This window comes from Mustelus asterias, chromosome 7, assembly GCF_964213995.1.
Source record: "Mustelus asterias chromosome 7, sMusAst1.hap1.1, whole genome shotgun sequence".
NCBI classification, from domain to species: Eukaryota; Metazoa; Chordata; class Chondrichthyes; order Carcharhiniformes; family Triakidae; genus Mustelus; species Mustelus asterias.
In genome coordinates this window covers 77323982-77342478 of record NC_135807.1, presented here as the reverse complement: position 1 = coordinate 77342478, position 18497 = coordinate 77323982, and positions in this window count along the sequence as shown.

The window sequence follows — 18497 nt, the reverse complement described above, 5'->3', positions numbered from 1 at the left end:
ATTTGTTAATCAGATGAGAGGCTCCAGGTAGATGCTGATGCCACCCAGGAATTGCATCGTATGCCAACCAATCAGACAGACACTCTGGATGGAGATTACCTTTACAATTCGAGTGAGGAGTCATTGGCCCCACAGAATCCATACATAGAGGAAAGCAGCCCCTACCGAGCGACCCCAGGAGTCACTGTACTGCACAACGATGGCTACAGACCTTGGAATTAGTAAACCACCAACAATCTAACCACAGACTGACAGAAACTTGCAGAATGTATTTGCTAAATTATGACACAAGTGTAAATGGTTCCTTTCCTGCTCTCAGAGTTAGAAGATTGCTGGAGTGATGCAGTTTTAAAAGCTATATATAATTATTAAGATTTTGCACACTTCTCACAGTATAGATCCTTTAAGTTTATTTTGCCAAGATATTGATACCCAAAATGCACACTGTGGCTTAGATTTGCACTGATTGAATCTATATTGAGAATTGCACACATGACAAGGGATCACAGTTAGAATAAGGAAGTGATACTATTTGTAAACATGTAGTAAGATTTGAAACAACCTCTTAATTATAAGTTGAGTAATGTCTTCTCAAACTATATTGATTGATATACTACTAGATGCAACATCATAAAGATCCATTTCTTGCTTGCAACATTTTTCCTAAATAATGTGTAAAACCTAAAGATAAGATGTAGCTGGTTAAGCTTTTCTACTCACACAGTTTATCCAGTTAGCCATTTGGGCCATTGAGGTCCCAGATTCAATTTGAGTTAGCTGGTCTTATCGACTCTGATCGAGTCCCAGTCTACCGATGACAATTGCTTTCCAATACCCCAAGGACAGGAAAGCCAGTCAAAGTTAGCAGTCACGGATGCTATCCAGCAATCTGCACAGCTGGATATGCAGATGTGGATGTTGAGTGAGCACAAGGTTAGAAAAGCTGTGATTCGTCCATGAGCTTTGCAAAACTCACAGTCAATGCTCAGAGACAAATAATTGCCTTTTGGGAGAGTCAATAAACCTCCTAGAGAGATAAATGGAGGGGAAGGTAGAGAACTGGTGGGAACAAAGGGGAAAAAAGAACCAATGTACTGAAAAATGTGATTGGACCAGGATGTCTGTACAATAGGGCAAAGTGGAATGAGTATTTTGAAATTTGTGTTTGATCAGGTGTATATTATATTGATGTGGCTATATTACAAATAGCATGTTGGCTAACTAATGTTTCCAACAACATCCCATCAATTCAGGGTGTTGCATAGGACACAACACTAACATTTTAGGCTATTTGCCAACTAAGTCACACAGAAGAACTCCTTTAGTTTAGTGAAGAAAATGACTTCAGGTTTGATTAAATTACTTCTAATCTGAGTATAAATACTCTTGAGATTCCAGCATCCTTTTAGAAGAATCTTATATGGGCTCTTTTTTTGAACTGACAGGAACAAATGCTTACCCCATTCATCTGAAATTCCATTCTCTGTTCTAATTTAGTAGAGAGAAGAATTAAATGCAAAATCATAGCATCTTACCACACAGAGAAGGCCATTCGGCCAATTATGTCTGTGCGAGTTCTTTGAAAGAGCTATCCAATTAGTCCCAATCCCACACTTTTTCCTCATCATCCTGCAGGATATATATCAAATTCCCTTTTGGAAGTTATTGGCCGGAATTCTCTGGTCTTCCATGCTCTGCTACTGCTGCCAGCGAGAATGGACAATTTGGCGCTCAACCAATTCTCCATTCACTGCAGCAGGACCGAAAAATCTCAGCTGTAGGCGAGGTCAGAGAATTCTGGCCATTGCCTTTTCAAGGCACTGCATTCCAGGTCATATAACACACAATGTTACGTGGGTTAAACATCCAAGACAAAAACAAGTTCGATATTCCAGCTGGGATTCTCCCAAACAAATTCCAATTTGCGGGAAAATGAGAGTAAATCGTGCTAGTTTTTTAGCGTGATGTCTAGAATGAATCTCTGACACTGTGCATCATGAAGTGCCCTAGCGTGTTTCACGCAGAGATCGGCGCATGCACAGTGGCTCTGCATTGCCGGCCTCCCAGTTGCCGGCCAGCTTTGCAACCCCTGATCGCTGGCCTTCCAACCCCCCCCCCCCCCCCCCCCACCCCTCCCCAACCCCATCCCCTGATTGCTGGCCTCCCAGACCTGGCCATCCCCTGTGTTCCCCACCCCCAACTATGCTCAGCCCCCATCATCACTTTCCTCCCTCTGCCTGTGATCCCAATTGCAGAGTGGCAGTGGACCCCCTTCCCCACTGATTACCCCCCCCCCCAATAGGCCTCTCCCCCAATAGGCCCCATCTCCTTGACACTGCTTGATGCCCAATTGGCTGTGCAGGATGCCTGGGAGATTCGCTGAGGCCGTGGTGCCCAGGGGGAAGCCTGCAAAACGACCTCCGCTGACGTCTCCTGGTCTGCTGTGCTGCTCGAGCAGCGGGCTGGGAGAATCACCCCCAATCACCTTTATTTTTCGCCAGCTGCATGGCACATGTTTGAATATTGTTGTCACGATTGGTATTCAGTGGACCATGCAGCATGCAGGACAATTGGAAATTGGCTCACTTGGTACACTCTTGCAGCATGCACCTAATATATTCTCAGAAATCAGTATGGAACTTCTAAATTACAACAGGGAAGCTGCAAAATTATTTGAGTCACAGTGGCATCATTATTCTCTCTAATTTTGTTGCACACTTTGTAGCAATGATCTGTCCTCTATAAATCGTTAAAATTATTTTTACCTAAATTGGCTCAAATTAGTAAGTTAAAAGTAACAAAAAGTTAATTTTTTACAAAAATTAGTAGATGATTGTCAAATTGTGCTTTTTCTGTGTTTTTTTTAGTAATTTTTAAATTCACTAAGGATGAGCAACAGTTTAATTTTCAGCCACTGTTGCCTTCTCTCATGATTTGTTTGAACTGTACTGTAATGTTTTGATGACAACACTCTTAGTATATGCATTATATCAGATGCCTTAAATCATGGTCAAGAGTGACCCTCTCTTCCACTTTGCCTATCATTTACTCAGTAGTTTAAATTCACAAAATATTCCCCTGAAGTAGCTCTTAAATTAAACTGCATAATTGACCATGCATTGAGCTGATTTGTGTACTGCTGAGACCTTATTAGCAGCACTGATACTTTAACATAGTGAGTTATAGTTCAAACAGCCACATTGGCGAGTTTCTGGTATCTGCAACAGTGGTGTGTGATAGTGCTGGAGTGAGGCCCAATAAGAAGAAACCAAACAGGTCATCATTGCCAAGGAACTGTTCTATACCTTGCAATCGAGAAGTTGTTACCTGAAAATATGGAGGACACTTACCCTAAAAAAAATCAAACATTTCACTGACCCTAATGTGTGGTAGAGTGTAACCACTGGAAAAGCTGTAGCTTTGAGATTTTTAAATTTATATCCTTAATCAAAGATCTATTTTAAACGAATAGACTTTAGTGTTGGGGCTTTGGGCAAAATGCAACCGTAACACTACCTCAAGTCTTTAGGTGGCTGCAGTAGTTCTGATAATTTAATTGTTTTACAATGCAACCAAAAGGTTGTATGTAAATGTCTCGCTGTTGTGTTAAACATGTATTTCCATAACAATGTGTGCTTCAATATTTATAGCAATTGGGAGTTTTGTGGTTTGTGGTATTTTGAGTAGATGTACATATATTGTTCCATTTATAAAGTTTATTTTGTGGCAATCCAAAAATACATATATTACACAATGCTTAACACTTGGTGGTATCAAGAAAACAAAAACTAAAATATTCCCATGTTTCATACATGTTTACTACTTGTCTTGCAATATGTTTGGCAATATATTGTACACTTGATGTTAAAATCCTTGCAATATGTTACTGTTAATGTTACTAATTGAAGTTGAAGCTGCTAATTTAAAGTGCTGTTTGTTTTAGAATATGCATTTTCCCTTCTTAATGCTGTGCCCTAGTTCACAAGAGGACACATTTGTTCAAAGATTGTTTTTTAAGGTATTGTTGTGTGTAGTAGGGCTGGAAAGAATGGAATAAAATGCAACCCTGCTGTGAAGTCTTGGATCCCCCCCACTGCCCCAAGTTTCTGGTATTACCCCATGAGGAGAACGGTTGTAAAAGTCACTTACAATTAAAGCAGAACAAACCTATTTGCTAATTAAAGTACGAATATTCATGGCACAGCCAAGTAGGAGTTCTTTCCACAGGGATCCCACAGCTGTTTGCTCCAACACACAAACCTCATGTATAACAAATAGATAGTTTCAGACATATGAGGTTTTTTTAAGAATAAGTGCATTTCATGTCAATTTGCCTGGGTAGCCACAGCCTATGTGGTTGATTTATTTTTTCCTCATTGACTAATTGGGAATAATATTTGTATTGCTGAACGACTGTTCAATAATGAGATGGATGAATAAAGGAAGGAGATTGAAAATTAACCATGCAAGGCACAAACTTCATGACAATAAATACACTGGAACAGTGAGGCTGTTTTGCTGTTGAGGACATTGGTCTGGTGACATCTGCTGCTCTTTGAGAGAGACTTCTACCGTGTCACCAAATGCCTTGAGCTTGTTTCTCAGGCCCTCTTGCGCAGTTCTTTACACGGAGTCTAATATCAAAGAAAAAAAAAGTCAAACTGGCTCAGTAACACATAATGCTGCTAAAAGATATTGATTAGGGTTCTCCTGCTCGATAAACAAGTTAAAGCATTTTTGGCTCTGAGGTCTGCACTGCGAGTGTTGTTTGCTAATGAAACCTGTAAAGCAAGATTACTGCATTAAGCCTTCAAATTACAACCTCCCCACCCCCAATTCCAACAAGTCAGCCAAATGTCGAATATCTTCTTTCCTTTCCTTGTGCATGTTATTTATCGTTATTTTCTTATATGATCATCCTACGGTTCTCACACAGAAATGGACTTATATGATTATCGGTAAAATGAAACAAAAGTGAAAATCTGAAGTAAAACAGAAAATGTAGGAAAGACAGCTTTTTCCAAGTATTTTTTTCTGATCAGAACATGAACCCTGGCATAATGCAGATGTGGGGTCACATTCAATTGCAGGCACAGGTGTGATTAGCTATATTCGACTGTCCAGATCACTGGTGTATGTGTGAGGTAAAGGATATGTTTATCTGTTTTCCTCTTCATTTCTCTTCTTTAAGCTGACAACACTGACGATACTCCCTTGAGGAACACAATTTTTTCCCAATGAGTTTGACCCACAGGCTTTCTCTAAATAGCTACCTGTCAGTTCCTATTTCAATGCTATCTCGTTTTATAGGAGTGCTGAGCAGAAACTGATATATTACCTGTATTGATTCTCTAATAGCTGTCAGGGTGGAGAGGAACCATTCAGGGCTTCCTGGGCTCAGGCTCTTAGCTGCGTGGGATCATAAACTCCCCATTAACAGTCTTTCATTCAATAACTGATCAGGAAAGTTGCATAGAATTGAAAAGAATGTACTTAGCACAGAAACAGCCAATTGGTCCAACCGTGCCAATGTTTATGCTGTACCTGAGCCTCGGCCTATTTGTCCATCTCTCTCCATAAATGTAATCCTTTATTCCCTTCTCCCTCAATATGCTTCTCTAGCCTCCCTTCAAATGCTATTCACCTGAATGGGAGTTCCACATTCTCACCACTCTCTGGGTAGGTTTGATTTCTTGGTGATTGTCTTACATTGACAGTGTCTGGTTTTTCTTCTCCCCGAGTGGAAACACAATCCCTGGGCTGGGTCTCACCAGTCCCACCAGGCGCATTTCCAACGGGAGGGTATGTAAAACCTCATCATCTTCCCACCCATCCCCCGTAATAATACAGGGAATGGGCAAGTGCCTAAATCAGCAGCTCACCTGGTATATTTAAATAAATGCTCAAGGGTTAATTGAGCTTTTAGCAAGTCGACTGATCCCAATAATACGCTGCCCAGGCCACAATACAGTTGGCATGAGCCAGTCTGGTGAGAATGGGCAGGTTGCTTTTTTGAAAAACTATTTAAAAAGGATGGTAAGGAAAGGGGATACTATCTTGATGGGGGTCGCCATTAGACATTTGGGGTGGGGGTAGCCTTTCTAAGATAATACTTCCTACCACCTGCTCTATAAAACGCACCAACCCCATTCCCTCCTTATGTGGCTCTGGGATCCATGGACCTCACTCTGGGGCCTGCTGGCAGGCCTGGCAGTGCCCACAACAGTACACCTTGCACTGCTGGGCCTACTGATTGGCCGGCTGCTCCTCAGTATGGGGTGGAAGACACTTAGTCCACACTCAGCATGTTATGGCTGTGTGGCAGGTGCCACATTGACTTTGCTTATCAGGGGAAGGCGAGTCCTCTAACCCCCAAATTCCTGTAATATGCTGCCTTCTGTTTCTACTAGCCAAATGTTCTTAATTCTAGGAGATGTCGCTCCCCAGCATTCTGTTTTCTGTTCATTCTTTCCTGATGGTTATAACCTCGCAGTCCTTTCCTGTGTCATCCTTGTATATCTTTCTTGTACCCACTCCAATGCCTTGATATTTGTTTCATCATATGACATCAGAACAGCCCACATTTCTCTAAGTGTGGTCTGATTAAGATTTGATAAAGATTTAGTGAAACCTCTGTTTTTCAATTCTTTTCTACTTGAAATAAACCTGTCTGCTTGGTTTGAATTTTTCAATTGCCTTATTAACCTGCACTGCTGCCATTAGTGATTTGTGTGTTTGTACTTCCGGGAAAGGGGTGGGTGAAGAGCAAGGAGTCTTTTCACCTCCAATTAACGGCCCCAAAAAGCCTTTAAACCAGCTGGTACAGTGGTTAGCACTGTTGCCTCAGTGCTGGCGACCTGGGTTCAATTCCAACTTTGGGTGACTGTGTGGAGTCTGCGCATTCTACCCATGTCTACGTGGGTTTCCTCTGGATACTCCGGTTTCCTCCCACAGTCCAAAGATGTGCGGGTTAGGTTGGCTGGCAGTGTTAAATTACCCCTTAGTGTCAGGGGGACTAGAGGGCAAATACATGGGATTATGGGGGTGGACCTGGGTGGGATTGTTGTTGGTGATGGACAGAGCGGCCTCCTTCTGTACTACAGGGATTCTATGATTTTTCTAATTAATTATTAAATATTACACCTGACATCTTTTTCTCAGATTCTTTTAGAATTTGTCTGGAGCAGGGGTTTATCCTCTCTGAGCTTGATTAATTTATTTAATATTTCTCCCTTTTCTTTCAAATAGAGTTAAATCATTCTTAATCTTAAATAAATGGGAATGGTGTGAAGGTGGTGGGGAGAGTTCATGTTCTGAATTTGTTGAACTCAATGTTCAGTCTGGAAGGCTGTGCCCAATCGGAAGATGAGATGCTGTTCCTCCAGTTTGCGTTGGGGTTCACTAGAACATTGCAAAAGGCCAAAGATGGACACGTGGACAGAATAGCAGGGTGGTGTGTTGAAGTGGCAAGCGACAGGAAGGTCTGGGTCCTGCTTGCACCTACGGACTGAAGGTGTTCAGCAAAGCGGTCACCCAGTCTGTGTTTGGTCTCTCTGGTGTAGAGTAGACCGTATTGGGAGCAGCGAATGCAATAGACCAGACTGAAGGAGGTGCACATGAAGCGTTCCTTCATCTGAAAGGGGTGTTTAGGACCTTGGATGGTGAGCAGGGGGAAGGTGTTGGAGGAGTGGACCAGGGTATCCCGGAGAGAATGGTCTCTGCGAAATGCTGACAGCGGGGTGAGGGGAAGATGTGTTGATTAGTGGCATCATGCTGGAGTTGGCAGAAATGGCAGAGGATGATCCTTTGAATGTGAAGGCTGGTGGGGTGAAAAATGAGGACAAGGGGGACCCGATCCTGGTTCTGGGAGGGAGAGGAGGGGGTGAGAGCAGTGGCCCGGGAATGGGTTGGACACAGTTGAGAACTCCTGGACTTTAACGGGTGCAGACTGGTGCAACTTGTGTGAGCACGTGCTAGCTTCTCTTCATTGTGCGTTCCCTGTTTAGACACACTGGTGCTGGCTGAACACTACAGTCATTTCAATCCCCAGACCATTTATGTTCACCTCTAGTTTAGTCTGTCCACGTTCTCCTTTCCTGTTTTGCTTGTCATAGAATCCCTGCAGTGCAGAAGGAGGCTATTTTGCCGATCGAGTGTGCATCGACTCTCCGACAGAGCATCCCACCCAGGCCCGCCCTCTGTCCTATCCCCACAACCCTATGCATTTACCCTGCCCATCCCCCTAACCTACACATCTTGACGCTAAGGAGTAATTTAGATTGGCCAATCCACCTAACCCGCACATCTTTGGACTGTGGGAGGAAACTGGAACACCCGGAGGAAATCGACGCAGACATGTAGAGAACATGCAAACTCCACACAGTCACCCAAGACTGGAATCAAACCTGGGTCCCTGGCACTGTGAGGCAGCAGTGTGCTAACCACTGTGCCGTCCTATTTGTATTTAAGCTTATTTAATTTTTATATAGCTCCCACACCTCTAGCCAGTCTTATCTGTTTAAAGCCTTTGCAATCTTCCCTCTTTACCCTTTTCTGCCAGGACATTGGTCCATTCCGAAACAGCTGCAGCCTGTCTCACATTTACAGCTCCTTCCTGTCTCGAAATAGGTCCCAGAGTTATATGTGAAGGAACCCCTTTTCCCTCTAGTATATAGGGTTAATGTTAAATATATAGTCTAATCATGTGACCTTAGATCACATGACAATGGAGCATGGAGTGAATTCTATGTAGAACCTCATGCTGAGTCTGTATTATACATAGTTAGCCAAAAGTTCAATACAAGGTAAAGTTTACTAACAGTCTAGCTTCTGGCCTAATCTTTATATCCAGATCCACAACTACCACGTCTAAGACCCACAATGATGCTAACGGAATATTAAATAACAGCCAGATGATAGCAGAACAGGTCCAAGCCAGAGATTACTTTAGCAAAGATGACCATTGTAAAGTTTAATGTAGGGTTTTGATTGTTAAAAGGATGAGTACAATTGAAACAATGAAGGGAATTTTTAACTGCCACCGATCTGTTTCTCACCTGAAAAATTGGATATTCTTGACTGCAAATTTCTGAGTAAAATCACTCCTCATGATCTGACAGTCCCCGACTGACACCCATTGTTACTTTCCTTATAATCTGCATAGAGTTTCCATTTTATCCATGCTCAGATCAACTTGCGTTACCTCCTTCATATTCAGATCCTCTGTATAATTGTGCATTGACCCAACACTCTTTCTTTCCAGCTATGTCCTCCAATGGCCGATTGAGTTTTAACAACAGAAAGATCCCAGATTCAATACCAGCGGCGGGGTGGCAGTAGGGGGCAACCCAACCAGGGTCAACCAATGTTTCCATTTCTGACTTTTCTCGGGGAATATCTGGTGAGGACTTTGTTCACCCATTAAACTGCTTGATCAGATTTTCAACGTGGACACCTGCAGACCAAAGGGTGTTTAATGATACAAATTGGGGCTCAATGCCTGTTGTTTGACATCATTGCAATTTTCTTGGACAAGTTGGAACATGCCAGTCCCACTTTTACCAGGTGTTGAGATGATGACAAGTTGTCCACGAAGACAGTCTTTCTAAAAAGGTAGTTATTCTATTATTTTGAAAGTTTTGTGGGACCAGGAAGTGCTCATTGCCCCAGAAACCCCTCCAGCCCAGTGCCAGCCCAGTCACATTCCCTCTCACCCTCACTGTCCACTGCACACCACTCTAACAACTACTCCACAAAGGGTATGTGCACTACTGACCAGCTGTGCACTACATCTGGCTTCTTGCCTGCTTTCAGGGTGCTGGTGATTTGCAGTGGAGTTCCTCTTTGATGCTTCAATAGCTTGTTGGAAGAATATTAATGAGATTCAAGCCTCCCAACTGTCTCATTGTTCAGGGCTTGCTGATATTGCACCGGTTTGCCACCTTACCTCAACATCTGCCCCTTCAGAAAAGTCAGACATTGAATTGACTAGGGTGAGCAAAGAACATAGAACAGTACAGCACAGAACAGGCCCTTCGGCCCATGATGTTGTGCCGAGCTTTATCTGAAACCAAGATCAAGCTATCCCACTCCCTATCATCCTGGTGTGCTCCATGTGCCTATCCAATAACCGCTTAAATGTTCCTAAAGTGTCTTGACTCCACTATCACTGCAGGCAGTCCATTCCACACCCCAACCACTCTCTGCGCAAAGAACCTACCTCTGATATCCTTCCTATATCTCCCACCATGAACCCTGTAGTTATGCCCCCTTGTAATAGCTCCATCCACCCGAGGAAATAGTCTTTGAACGTTCACTCTATCTATCCCCTTCATCATTTTATAAACCTCTATTAAGTCTCCCCTCAGCCTCCTCCGCTCCAGAGAGAACAGCCCTAGCTCCCTCAACCTTTCCTCATAAGACCTACCCTCCAAACCAGGCAGCATCCTGGTAAATCTCCTCTGCACTCTTTCCAGTGTTTCCACATCCTTCTTATAGTGAGGTGACCAGAACTGCACACAATATTCCAAATGTGGTCTCACCAAGGTCCTGTACAGTTGCAGCATAACTCCACGGCTCTTAAACTCCAACCCCCTGTTAATAAAAGCTAACACACTATAGGCCTTCTTCACAGCTCTATCCACTTGAGTGGCAACCTTCAGAGATCTGTGGATATGGACCCCAAGATCTCTCTGTTCCTCCACAGTCTTCAGAACCCTACCTTTGACCCTGTAATCCACATTTAAATTAGTCCTACCAAAATGAATCACCTCACATTTATCAGGGTTAAACTCCATTTGCCATTTTTCAGCCCAGCTTTGCATCCTATCTATGTCTCTTTGCAGCCTACAACAGCCCTCCACCTCATCCACTACTCCACCAATCTTGGTGTCATCAGCAAATTTACTGATCCACCCTTCAGCCCCCTCCTCTAAGTCATTAATAAAAATCACAAAGAGCAGAGGAAAGTTAGGTGGGACATCCATTTGAAATGGAAACAGATTGGAGAAAGTCACAACTGCTGCCCGTCTGACATTTTTCTCCATGAAGTAACCGTCTCCCTGTGATTTTAGGAAGATGATCCAGAGTATAGAACAGAGACATGCCACTAATGAAAAAGGTTAACAGACAGATAATGTTGCTGGGAGCAATAATGGGAAAATATATGAGATATAGGTTAAAAAAAAGTTTGTTCTTAAAAAGATAAAACGACTGGAAAGCTCAGTGTACACTGAACTGAGATCAAAGGGAAGGAGGTTTAAAACTGGTCAGGAGAGCTTAAATAGAAAAAAATGAGGCCAGCAGGGAATTTTGAAAGAAGCGCCAAGCTTTTTGAAAAATAGATTGGCAGCAATCCAGTGACAAGAAAGTGAGGGGTTGTTGAAAGATCCAAAAGGTGACAAAGCAAATAGAGCAAGTGAACTATTTTTTTCTCTGTTCACAGAGGAGAACACAGGCAGTCCCTTTGACAGAAATTAAATTTCGAGGAGGAACAGAGGAAGTACTATAGGCTCTAAAAGACGTTAGCGGAAGACAAGCCACCAGGCCCCTCAGGACCTCAGACAGGGGTGCGTAATACCGTGGCAAGCAAAATCAATCAGTCACATCCTTACCACTGTCTTCTGGGAATCATTAGAAATGGGAGTAATGTCCAAGGATTGTAAAATAGATAACATAGCACCTGCGACCCTAAAATCTGTTGCAAGTTCAGCATTAGAAAACAGCATTTCTTTTATTTATTCTTGGGATGAGAGCATCATTAGCAAGGCCAGCAATTATTGCCCAATCCTGGTTGCCCTTGTGAAGGTGGTGGTGAGCTACTTTCTTGAACTGCGGCAGACCGTGTAGTGTTGGTACTCCAAAAGAGCTGTTAACAAGGGAGTTCCAGGATTTTGACCCAGTGTCAATGAAGGAACATTGAAACATTTCCAAGTCAGGATATTCTGTGAGGGAACTTAATAGGTAGTGGTGTTCCTATTTGCCTGCTACCCTTGTCTTTTTAGATGGTGGATGTCGCTGGTTTGGGAGTAGCTGTCGAAGAAGCTTTGGCGATTTGCTGTAGTGAATCCTGTATGTGCACTGCAGCCACAGTATGCCCATGATGGAGAAAGTGAAGGCAGAAATAATGAAATGCCTAGTAAATAATGAGACGAAGGTTTTATGAGAGGGAGTTCCGACCGAAAGAATTTACTAGAGTTCTTTGAGTAAGTGACGATCCTTGCTGCCAATTGAATTTCTGTGGCTATCATACGTTTAGATTTCAGCATGGCTTTTAATATTGTGATGTGGAGATGCCGGCGTTGGACTGGGGTGGACACAGTAAGAGGTCTCGCAACACCAGGTTAAAGTCCAACAGGTTTATTTGGTAGCAAATACCATAAGCTTTCGGAGCGCTGCTCCTTCGTCAGATAGAGTGGAAATGTGCTCTCAAACAGTGCACAGAGACACAAAATCAAGTTACAGAATACTGATTAGAATGCGAATCTCTACAGCCAGCCAGGTCTTAAAGATACAGACAATGTGGGTGGAGGGAGCATTAAGCACAGGTTAAAGAGATGTGTATTGTCTCCAGACAGGACAGCCTGCAAGTCCAGGAGGCAAGCTGTGGGGGTTACTGATAATGTGACATAAATCCAACATCCCGGTTTAGGCCGTCCTCAGTCCTCATGTGTGCGGAACTTGGCTATCAGTTTCTGCTCAGCGACTCTGCGCTGTCGTGTGTCGTGAAGGCCGCCTTGGAGAACGCTTACCTGAAGATCCGAGGCTGAATGCCCGTGACTGCTGAAGTGCTCCCCCACAGGAAGAGAACAGTCTTGCCTGGTGATTGTCGAGCGGTGTTCATTCATCCGTTGTCGTAGAGTCTGCATGGTTTCCCCAATGTACCATGCCTCGGGACATCCTTTCCTGCAGCGTATCAGGTAGACAACGTTGGCCGAGTTGCAAGAGTAGGTACCGTGTACCTGGTAGATGGTGTTCTCACGTGAGATGATGGCATCCGTGTCGATGATCCGGCACGTCTGCACTTTGGGTTTGGTGACAGAGGGAGGGGGGCCAGTGATCAGGGCTGGCCCTCAAGGTCTGGGAGTGTCAGCCTGCTGGGTGGGTTGGGCTGTGAGGAGGGGGGGGTCAGAGCTGCAGGGGGGCTATCGGGAGTTTGGGACCACCAGCGGTGGCGGAGAGGAGCGATCGAGGCGGCCTGGGGGGGGTGGGGGATGGATGGAGGGAGATCGGGGCTAGCCAGTAGGGCAGGGACATTGGGCTGGCCCAGACATGTCTGGGGGGCCAGTAATCTGGCTGTGGGGAGATTGGAGGGGCAGCGATAGGAGGTTGCTATGTTCACCAGTGATCAAGCTAGCCAGCAATCGGGAAGCCGGCAGTGCAGGGCTATTGCATATGTGCCGAACTCGGCGCTGATAGATCGGCGCATGGCCCGCTCAGCGCTATGCTGCCGGCCTCTCCAGTGGGAATAGGTCCCGCCCACTGATTTTTCGCACGATTCACACTAGTACACTCTGCAGTGCAGAGTGTGAGAGATTCATTTTGAAAATCCCACTGAAAAAACCAGCGTGATTTACTCCAGGTTTTACACAAATTTGACACTTAGAATTTGTTTGGGAGAATCCCACCCATTTTGTTGATGCTTTTCATCTTGCACTCATCAGGACAATTGCAAGAATACCAATGTCAGGGGAAACAACAACATTATGCTGTATGAGAAGAGAGTGGTGATTGGTTGGCAAGTGGACTTTGTTTAGCAGGGGCATTGCCATGGAGAATGCAGCAGTTGATGGTGACTGACAGTTAACCACTGAGCATCATTTGAAATTTAAGCCAGGCAGTTAGACTCTGATTGGTAAGCCATTGCCTTGAGGAATGAACCAGTGAATAGCAACAACTTATTTTATTTCGCTGAAACAGGTGCAATAAGCGAACATGTTATTTCTGTCTGTGATCAACAGGGCCCTTTGTATTAACATATGTAGCCTCCAATACATGTAAATGTAACACACTGTGAGCCTGACTGACAATCTTAAATTGGTTGTTAGTTTAATTTTTAGCACATTGAGAATTATTTAGCAAATGTTGTCCAATTGTGGAATCACATCTAATGTTAAATACTGTGTTTTAAATTTTGCAAGCACGGGCTGGTTAGGTATGGTTTGCACCTTGCCAATTGCAAGCAGCAGAAGAGACTGCTGTCTGATCTGATCCTCCTGTCTTTGTGACGTAAAACCTACATACCTGGCATCACACTGGCACTAACATTCATATCCCACACTATTCAATTGTGTGATAGGCAGAACATTTCTTTGGCCTGACAGCAGCATTTTATTAGTGGCAAATACCACTTGTATTGTTATTGCCAGAGTCCACATGCCAACCAATTAACACTTTCTTCTCAAATAGTATAAAGCTGTTGTTTCCCTCACCTTGACATTCTTGCGAATGTCCTGATGAGTACAAGACAAAAAGCTTCAACAACATGTCTTCTTTCAGCAATACTCAATTTCTGTACTACCGAAAGACTAATGTTTAAAGTGTTGTGAGCTGTGTTGCAATGTTAAAGAGTTTCCTCATTACAATGCAAGCTAGTGAGAGATAATGATTCTACAACCGCAGCACCATTTTCTGGATTTACACAATGCGCTAGGAGCAGTTAGAATGTGAAACTTTAGGTATTGCTGCTATCAGGATTATTTCAGACAGTGTTTTAAGCTGGGAGTTTGCTGTATGTTCTTATTAGGACAGAGTTGAGGAGGAACGTTTTCCCTCAGAGGGTGGTGAATCTCTGGAATTCTCTGCCCACTGATGTGGTGGAGGCTACCTCGTTGAATATGTTTAAATCATGGATAGATGGATTCCTGATTGGTAAGGGAATTAGGGGTTATAGGGATCAGGCTGGTAAGTGGAACTGATCCACTTCAGATCAGCCATGATCTTATTGAATGGCAGGGCAGGCTCGAGGGGCTAGATGGCCTACTCCTTCTCCTATTTCTTATGTTCTTATGTTTGAAGAGTGATTACCTTGGTTGGGAACAAGGTTCTGTCGAGACAGCCTTTGATAATCGGAGCTTGATGCCAACAACAGCTTTTGGCTTCCCTTGACACCTGTACAAAGTGAGGGCTCTTCAAGTGCAGTCTTGGCATCCTCTTTGGGCAAACCATCATATGCCATTATCATGGGGGGTGGGGGGAGTGGGGGAGGAGAAGAGAATGGAGGAAAGGAGAATGTCGCAGCAGGAGGGAGAACTCTATCAGGAATGATCCCTCTCCAAAGACTATGCAGAACACTGTCTATGTGAGGGCAATGAGGAGATCTGTATTAGAATAGTGTGGCACGGTGGCTCAGTGGTTAGCACTGCTGCCTCACAGCTCCAGGGACCTGGGTTTGATTCCTGGCTTGGGTCACTGTCTGTGTCGAGTTTGCACGTTCTCCCGGTGTCTGCATGGGTTTCCTCCGGGTGCTCCGGTTTCCTCCCACAGTCCAAAGATGTACGGGTTAGGTTGATTGGCCATGCTAAATTGCCCATAGTGTCTTGGGATGCGTAGCTTAGAGGGATTCGTGGGGTAACTGTGGGATTGTGGGAGAGGGCCTGGGGTGGGATTGTTGTCAGTGCAGACTCGATGGGACGAATGGCCACATTCTGCACTGCAGGGTTTCTATGGTTCACCAATGAGATAATAAGTGCAGCCTGCCATCTATTGCATGAGCACCTGCAGTCACAATCATTTGCCTGCACTGCTTTCTTTGTGGTTATGAAGAGAACCACTTTGATGCATGTTCATTTCAGACAACTGAAGGGGATATAGGTGATATCAGCCAGGGCACAGTAAGGACATGCAATGTCAAATGACTAGGACATAAAGGACAGATGAAGAGTTTGTGGACTTTGGTATCAGAAGACAGCAGTAGTGAAACGGATATCATGGCACTAACCTGTAGGGTTTTGGTGAGAGCACACCTGGAGTATTGTGTGCGGCTTTGGCCTCCATCTTTCAGGAAGGATATACTTGCAGTGGAGGCAGTCACTAGATGGATTCCTAGATTGATTATGAGAGGGTTGACCTATGATGAGAGGCTGAGTAAATTGGGCTTATGCTCTCCAGAGTTTAGTGAAATAAGAGGTGATCTCATTGAAATACCCCAAGATTCTGAAGAGGCTTGACATGGAAGATACTGAGTGGCTGGGGAATCTAGAATAAAGGGTATAAGCTCAGGATAGTGAGTCAGTCATTTAGGACCAATGAGAAAGTTCTTCCCTCAAAGTTTAAAGTTTATTTATTATTGTCACACGTAGGCTTAACACTGCAATGAAGTTACTGTGAAAATCCCTTAGTCACCACACTCCGGCACCTGTTCAGGTACACTGAGGGAGAATTTAGCATGGCCAATGCACCTAACCAGCACATCTTTCAGAATGTGGGAGAAAACCGGAGCACCCGGAGGAAACCCATGCAGACACGGGGAGAACGTGCAGACTCCACCCAGACAATGACCCAAGCCGGGAATCGAACCCAGGTCCCTAACGCTGTGAGGCAACAGTGCTAACCACTGCAGAGGGCAGCGACTTTTTGGAACTTTCTACCCCAAAGTGTTGTGGGTGCTCCATTATAAAGATAGACAGGCTTCTGCTTTCTCAGAGAATCGAGGGATTTGGGAAGCGGGCTGTAGAGTGGAGTTGAGGCAGAAGATCAGCCACCATAGTGAATGGTGGAGCAACACGAGGGACAGCCAAAGGTCAGGTGTCCAGCTGCAAGATGGGACATGAGAGGGTCACGCCACAAGTTGCAGGTGTGGTAATTTCCAGTAAATTTCAGTAAGGGAGAGTTAGCAGAATCATAGCGCTGAGTTTTCGGAGTTTTTTAATATTTGTTTTCAAATGTAGCCAAGAAGAAGCTATCTCGGTAGGAGGGTAGTTGTTGCAGGGCCTCCTGCAATACAATCTGGAAATGGAATGGAGGAGGCAAAGAGAGGCAGCTCACTGAGGACAGTGGGAAGAGGAGGCACCTCAATGAGGACAGTGGGAAGAGGAGGCACCTTGGAACCCGTGTAAGTGGACGAGAGTGAATTGAGGAGCTGTGCCTCCACCTCAGCAACTTCCCATCCAAACATGGAGCCACCATTCAGCACCGCCACATCCATTTCACACTCCCTATCAACTCAACTCAACTCTCCTGGCGATCTGTTGGAGGACGGATTGCTGCGAGAGCCTTTGAGCATTGAGATCGGCACACAGAATGAGTTTCCCCTGCAGCACTGAGGGTGGTTTCCACGTGTGCTGAGACCTGGGCCACCAGATGTTCCATCGTGGTGGAGTCCGCCAACGCTGTCATGGAGTTGGCCTGCACCTCCAAACTGGAAAGGATGGGCTCCAAACTGTGTGTGATACCCTCTGCTACATCAGAGCCGGACCCTTCCTTTCCTGGACAGTGACAGGACGGCAGGTCTATCAGTGCCCCAAACATCTTGGTGTGCAACATCATCACCATTTTGCTGTGTGTCATCCCATTAAAGCTCTCATCCGAGTCTTCTGCAGCAGAACCTGTCTGCAAGCCTGCTCTCCAGTGTATGATTAGAAGGTGCATCTGGATGAAGTGTGGGTTAAGGATGTTCGGGGTGAGTGCTGCCTTCGGGGAGAGCTGCTCCTGAGCAATGGGGGGGGGGGGGGGTGCATTGAGCATTGTGGGAGGTGGGTGTTGTGTGTGTTGGGTATGGAAACATGGGGCGCAATCTTACTGGTTCGCTGCACCGGTCATTCAGTGTGGTGAGCTGGGAGGATAGCGTGCAAGGCCCCACACAAGGCTTGGCATCCTGTCTGCATAGAATTGACTTCATTTCAATCCTATTAGCAGGCCTGGCACAGCACCTTCCAGCCTCATGGGTGCTTCCCTGTTGTCAGCGGGGCTTAGGGGGCAATCGGTGGGGGTGGGGGTCCTGCTGCCACTCTGCCATTGGGATCGATGGAGGCTGGAGGGAGGCCAGTGATTGGGTCGGGCTAAGGGGTGGTCTGCCGGGGTGGGTGTCTACATTGTGTGGGGTGGATGAGTGCTGAGTGGATGATCCATCCCGGCTCCTTCTGGAAATTCCCAGCATCACAGATGTCAGCCTTCAGCCAATTTGATTCACTCCATGTGATATCAAGAAACGGCTGAAGACACTGGATACTGCAAAGGCTGTGGGGGGGGCTGAAGAATGGGGGGTTCTGGGATGGGGGGGTCGAGGCTGGCCCGGGAATGGTCGGGGGCCCGTGATTGGGCCGTGGGGGGTTTGGGGGCAGCACTGTGGGGGGTCCCGGACTGGCCAGCAAACGGGAGGCTGACAGTGCGGGGCCATTGCGCATGCGCAGAGGCCCACTGGTTTCAGCCTCTCCAGCGGGAATAGGCCGCGCTCCCTGAAATCTAATGACATTCACGCTGGTGGCCTCTGCAGTGCACAGAGTGTGGGAGATTCTTCTCTGAACTCCCACTGAAAAACCAGCATGAATTACTCCACTTTT